The following is a 7,229-nucleotide window of genomic DNA, read 5'->3' on the forward strand; positions in this document are numbered from 1 at the left end:
CTCCTCATTTGTAAAACGGGAATAGTAATGGTGTCTATTTTATGGGGTTGTCGGAAAGATAATAACATGAAAACCATTGGCCTATTCCTGGCACATAAGAGGCATTTATCAAATTTCATTTTCCCTTTCTACTCTCCTTCCGATCTTGTTTGTTAAACATGGCAGGCAGATACAGTCTGTTCACAGATAGAGTGGAAACACTGTCCCAATATTCATACATATGTATTGTGTGTAAATAAAACTTTTCCTTAGAACTGTGGCATATTTAAAAAAAAAAAAATGCTGTTATCTAAATCCTTTCTGCCATTTCTTTTTGTGAGCAAAGAATCTCTCTCCAAAGATTTCCTTTTCTGTTCTTTTAGTCAGCAAGACAAATAGACTAAGCAGACCACAGGAAAAAAACAAAAACAACATAACAAAACAAAAACACTGGGGAAAATGGTGCACATCAGTCACAAATAGGAGGAAGGAATCTTGCCCATCTAAGAGCCCCTAAAATCTCTTTGAAGAGTCTTTCAAAAGAGAAAAACAAAACAAAGCAAAACACCTTTTTCATTAAGAATGCAGGAGTGCCTCCTTGCCCCTCTCAGCCTCTCAGCCAGGTGCAGAGCCAGCCCCTGCCCCAAGGGCATCGTTAAGAAAACTGAGGGAGCAGCATGGACTGAGTGAGCCAGGCAGGAAGGTTTTCATGCTTTGGGAAGGTTTTCATGCTTTGGGAAGCTCTCTGCCTGCCCCCTGGCTCCACTGCCCACTGGAACCTGCCAGATCACAGAAACACGGAACAGCTCAGCTCCCTTTAGGAGCAGCTTCCAGGTCCAGCCAGGCATGTTGAAAGACTGGGCCTGTGTTCAGGGCTTTTCCGGTAATCTTTTCACCATTACCCAGTGATGTCACTCTCCTCTATGGAGCTCTTTTCCAGCACAGTTGTCCCCGCCCCCTCCTTTTTTTTTTTTTTTTTGTAGAAAGCCAAGAGGAGAATTTGAGCTTGCAGTAATACAATTTTCTTCGGAGTTAGGGAGAAGTGACAGCAATGAATAGCCCTCTCTGTGAGTCACTAGTCTTCATATCTTCACATATAACAGCTACCATGTATTGGGCATTAACAGATGGGACTCCCAGCACTTTTTCTACATGATTAGATTGGACCTTGATAACAACCCTACAAGATAGCTATTATCATCATGTCCATCCTGCAGATGAATAAACAGAGGCTGAGAGAGGTTAGGTTACTTTCTTAGGGACATACAGTCAGCAATCCGTGATGCAGCATGGGTTTGCTCCCAGGCCTGGGTTTGCTTGCTTGTTTTCAAAGGATAGACACAAAGTCCTAAAGGGGGAAGCATCTGTGGATACTCAGTGGTCCTTTGTGCACGTGGCTCATGGCTTGCTCATAAAGTCTTACTGGCTTGACATTTCAGAGAAGAGTCTTCATGCAGGCTATTGGATTTGGGCACTTGGACGGCAGATAAGGTGGCGCCGTGCCACCCTCATTCCTGAGTATAATGTGCGTTGTGCAGGCCGATGTGAAACATGTCATAAGCTTTCACGTGGGTGCCACGTGGGGCACACGCGGAAGCTTTGATCCTGTTGTGAGAAATGTGTGCAGGCCCATTTTATCATAAAGTCAAACGTTTGGATGAAAGTGAAAACAGGGTGGTGGGGCTTCTTCCCTGAGATTGTAAGAGAGGCAATAAAAGGAGATCCAAAGTGAAGAGGGGCCTCCACCAGGGAGGGATTACTTTTGAGGAAATCGCTCTCATTTCTGGTCATTGTGGAACCACCTTGACATGAAATTTTGCGTTCATGAAATAGAAATGAAAGTCAGGGAAAGGGCAGCATCTCCAAGAACAGGGAGTGTTGAGACGGGCAAAGCGATGAAAGGAAAGGATTTTGCCACCATCCTCATATGAGGCTCAGGACTCCTCAAGAGGCTGTCGGCACCTGTGGAGCAGGTTGGTCAAGTCTCCCCAAAATTTCCTGTCCCTGGCAAAGGTGGCCTCTGGCAGCAGGGAGTATGGACCAGGAGAGGTGCCTGGCAGATATCCCTTCATGTTCAATGAAAAACTAAAACAGATGAGTATTTTCTTATGACATTTGAGAGCTATTTTACCCTGTTCAGAGAGCCTCCACAGGGGATTCTGGGATCCAGTCATACCTCCAAAGGAATCCCTACCCAGTGTAACGGAGCAAGAAGAACAGGTTTGAGTTCCCTGCCTTTTTTCTAAAATCTACACCTCCTGCACCCTCCACGCTCCATCAGTAGGTTAGGAGACCCTCAGTGTGATAGCGCTGTCTTGTAGCTCGCCATCCCCACTGACTAGCACAGGGCCTCCCTGCATGTTGGTTGTTGAACTGAATTGATCAAGCCCATTAGTCCCTTTCTTGTTATGGGACTCCCCATCTAGACCAGTTTTCCAGACCTAATAAATCCTTAACATCAAGAAGCCCTCCTCAATACCCTTGGTGTGTTCACTACTGATTTCTCAGGTTTATATGGTGGAGTGGGGGGATCTGCACCTTGCACCCTGCCCGTACAGCCTTGAGCTCCAGTAGATGACAAAGACTCGTGACCATTCCCTACCCGAGACGTGATGCCTATTCTGAAGTTCCCTTGCCGAGGTCCCTCTGCACTTGGATTCCACCATCTGTTAGGTGTCTGTGGTCCCCTGCTGATGTCCCATCCTAGGGCAGGTCTGGCTGAGGAAGGAGGGGGAACGTCCGGTTAACATTAAGCAAACATATGAGATTCTAGCCTGGCTGTGTGATGTGGTTCCTCAGTGACCTCACGGAAAAGTGGGAGCTACAAGATACTTCTTGTTTAGATGAGCACATGTCCCTGGAGAGTAGAGGTGCTGACGTGGTGGCAGAGCCCAGACCCTTCCATTAGGTCACTGATTGTCCTCTCCAGGTGTCCACCTGTGTGTGGCTTCTTTGGAAGAGGCTGACAAGGCTCTGGTAAAGAGGGAATGGGAGGGGATCCTTATTAGCTGTGCCACATGGAAGCTTCGCCCATTACCCTTGCCCTGAGTTTGGGAACCTAGGATGGAGAAGCTCAGTTTGCATTGCTTCCTCATTCAGCTTTTGCCACGGCCATTTACCGCTCTGGTTTTGTGTGACCACGAGACCTCAGTTCCCTCAAAGGCACTAAAAGAGGGCTGGAAGATGACAAAAGGCAGAAAAGGACACAGTTTGGAAGTCATGAATAGAGATTTGTTTGAAAACAGAGCGTTAAGCCACGCTGTTGGTCCTCACAGGCTGCAGGAGCATGTGAGGAATGTGCGTGTGAAGTCGTCATCCTCTGACTCACCGGGCACCTGCCACATCCAAGCTCTGGAGCTGATGGTTAAACAGCTATTCAGAGTCACCTGTGTGTGTGTCAAATGAGCGTAAAGAGCAGAGCCACCACCAAGAGCCTCCGGTGTGGAAGTGAGACTAGATTCACGGCTTGAAGGACAGAAGCTCAGAGCATGTAAGGAAGCACAGGGTGATGCAGGCAGGGACACAGGCGCTGGGCACCAGGAGGACAGGCTGAGACGAGGTATGGGCTGTGCAGTGACCTGCCTGTCCGCTCTTGGCCCCCTTGGGCACTGTCTTGGTACCTTCTCTGGAATCTCAGAGATTAACCTGGAAGGGGCCAGATTACAGTGCCACCCCTCCTGCCCTGAGGACAGAGGCTGAATTTGCAGTACTTGAGATTCCAGTCTCCGCGTTGGCTGCTGGCCCAGCCACCTGTAGGCCGCGGAACTGAGCATTCACTTGCTCTCAATGGGCCTCCTCCTTTCCTTTCGTTAAAATGAGGGGAATTATTGACTCTGCCTCAAAGCACAATTGTGAGCATTACATGAGGTGATATGTGTAAGGTATTCTGTGCTATGCTTGATAATGGCTTAATAAATTGTCATTATTCTAAGTATCACTCTTAGCTTGCTGATAGGGCAACAGACGCTTAAAGAAGTTAAGATGGGGTGACTGGGTGATGGACACTGGGGAGGGTATGTGCTCTGGTGAGCGCTGTGAATTGTGCAAGACTGTTGAATCTCAGATCTGTACCTCTGAAACAAATAATGCAATATGTGTTAAGAAAAAAAAAAAGAAGAAGAAGAAGAAGGTAGCAGGAGGGGAAGAATGAAGCGGGGGAAATTGGAGGGGTAGATGAACCATGAGAGACGATGGACTCTGAAAAACAAACTGAGGGTTCTAGAGGGGAGGAGGGTGGGAGGATGGGTTAGCCTGGTGGTGGGTATTGAGGAGGGCACGTTCTGCATGGAGCACTGGGTGTTATGCACAAACAATGAATCATGGAACACTTCATCTAAAACTAATGATGTAATGTATGGGGATTAACATAAGAATATAAATAAATAAATAGATAGATAGATAACATTTTCTCCCTACAAAAAAAAAAAAAAAAAGAAGAAGAAGTTAAGTAGTTTGCCAGGGTTACACAAAATAGAGGCTGCATTAGGACTAGAACCCTCAACTCCCTGACAGCCAGCCAGATGCTTCATCTCTGGGGAGAAATGGAATTTTTGGTAAGGAAGTGGAGTTGTAAAATATCTTCGAGGCAGGCTTTGGTGTCAGAGGACTCTACCCCTCAGGAATGCCAAGACATTCCTTGGACAAGAGCTCCAAATCTCTCTGGCCCTAAGTGCAGCACTTGTGTGAAAAACGGGTCTCCAACGTTAGTACTTGACAGAAGGTTCTTCATAACGTAACTGGGGACAGAGCCCACAAAGGTGGCAAAACTAAATGAGCTGATTGTGTGTCCCCCTCGGGAGAGCCAAGTAAACACCTCTTGCTTGAGATAGCCAAGTGTTCCTGAAGAAGGACTCTGAAAGTTGCTACTCAGCCCCACCAGACAGAGCTTGCCTGTCCACCAGAACCCTTGAGATTTGCACAGCAAAGTAGGAAGTCCCTGCTCCGTGCTGCTCTGGGCATCTGTGGTGAAATCCATCCCCTCCTACCTTTTCATTTTTGCTGATACTGGGGAAGAAGCCAAGTCAACTCAACAATGTTTATTGAGCACCTTATGGGTGCTACACTTACCCATATATCCCTGTGACCCCAGCTGAGGGCAGGATCTACGGAGGTGCCATAGCCTCCTTGGGGTCACTAGCCTGGATCATGAAGGATTTTCTTTTTTAATTTAAATTCAGTTAATTAACATACAGTGTATTACTGGTTTCAGAGGTAGAGGTCAGTGATTCATCAGTCTTATATAACACCCAGTGCTCATTACATCACGTGCCCTCCTTAATGCCCATCACCCAGTTACCCCATCCCCTCACCCCTCTCCCCTCCAGCAACCCTCAGTTTGTTTCCTGTGGATCACAAGGGCTTATTAACTATTTTATTAATAATAATTACTTAATAAATACATAAAATGTCCCAGGCAACAAGCTAAAGTACTTGACTTAAAAGTGTTATTTCAATTAATCATCCCAGCAATCTAGTGAAGTAGGACCTATTACTGTGTGTGAGGCTCAAAGATGTCAAGGGCTTAAAGGCCACAGAGTTAGTAGGTGGTAGAACTGGGTGTCAGTTCAGGCTCTGGAGTCCACATGATTCACCAGATCAGAAAGTAGAGGTAAGCCAGGTAACCACATGAGAGTCAGGAGTGGGTCTTATCTGTCCCTTGGTCAGAATCTGGGCTGAGGTATCAGCACCACCTGTCTTTGTGGAATGGGGTCATGACCCGCCACAGAAGATAGAGGAATCTGGGAATGACAGCTTTTGCCCTGAAAAGTCCCTTCTGGCCTCCAATCTCCTTCAAGCTCTAGCTGGGCCACCTCCCCTGCCTGGCTCTAACCAGACAAGGAGTTTTGGAATCAGGCAAACCTCTATCCTGCAGCTTCCTGGCCCGCTGACCTTGGATAGGTCCCTTAGCTTCTCTGAGCCTTGGTTTGGTTGTGTGTGGAAGGAGATGATACTACCTGATTCATGAAGTACATCATAGAAGATAAAATGAGTAAACACAGTGTGAAATTGGGTCTGCCACATGGTAAGGACTCAAAGGGAACCTACTAGACCGTCCCCTCTGGCTGGCTTCTGAGACAGTACTTACTATAATCTTTCACTTTTGCCTCTCTCCTAGGATTGGACAAAAACCTGATACATTCACTTAATGTAATAATTCTTGCTCTGGTACCAGAATGCCTGAGTTCAAATCCTGTCTCTGTCACTTACTGCCTGTTTGATCTTGGACAAGTTACTTGAACTCTCTGAGCCTCTGTCTCCTTCCTTATCTGTACAAAGGGAAAAGTAATGGACCTACATTATAGAGTTACTCTGAAAATTAAATGAGATAATTCATGATAAGCATGTAAAAGACACTCAACAAATGTTAAACAAACAAACAAAAAAGGTATAAACTAATGTTTATGCAGCATCTTCTGTGTGTGGACCTAGCCCTAGCTGCTGGGGATACTGTTGTAAGTGAAACCGATCCGGTCCCAGCCCCCATGGAGACCACAGAGTTCAGGGAGGAGGACCCACAGTCCAGGAAACCAAGAAACAAATCTAATGTTATAAATTGTAATACAGTCTGTGGAAGAAATGAACATGATTTGGTGGTAGTAACAGGTGAGACCTACTTTGTGAAGGTCAAGGAAGGTTGTGAAGTCTAGAAAATTCTGCATACTCTAGTTCCCCTCTTGGAAATTCATAATGTGCATTAACATATTAAAGACTGAGAAATCTTCAGTAAAGAAGGAAAGAAGTCCATTCAATTTTGTTTATCCTAGATTTTGCCAGATCGTTTTGACTGTACACTTTTTACCTGCAGAAGACTTTTAATCATCTTTTTAAAATTAGTGTTCTGCCAATCACATTTCAGAGACCTGAACTAAGCTAGTATTTCTGTGTAATTAGCCCTTTTTGGCAGCCTGAGGCAGGAATCTTTCATGGGGTTATTCTTTAGACTATACTGACAATACCGCTGGTGAAAAATGTCTTACCAGGTGTCACATTCATCCCGTTTTTCTTCAGCGCTATTGATTTCTTCTCTCTCTGGACTTCTTTCTTGGTACATTTGTTCGCATCTCTTTGTTAGCAAACTAGTTCTCACTCTGTTCTTTTTGCAGAGGGGTGAAAAAGAGGCTTTTCAAGGGGCCATGAACTCAGGTGAGTTAGGTAGCAGGCATCACAGTGTGGAGCATTGACAGCATTTTCCTGGAGCCAGCCCGCGGCATCTGTACCTGCGTGGGGAGGGCAGACGTCCTGTTTAGAAT

This window comes from Mirounga leonina, unplaced genomic scaffold (assembly GCF_011800145.1).
Source record: "Mirounga leonina isolate KUSES-001 unplaced genomic scaffold, KU_Mleo_1.0 Mir_168, whole genome shotgun sequence".
Taxonomy (NCBI): domain Eukaryota; kingdom Metazoa; phylum Chordata; class Mammalia; order Carnivora; family Phocidae; genus Mirounga; species Mirounga leonina.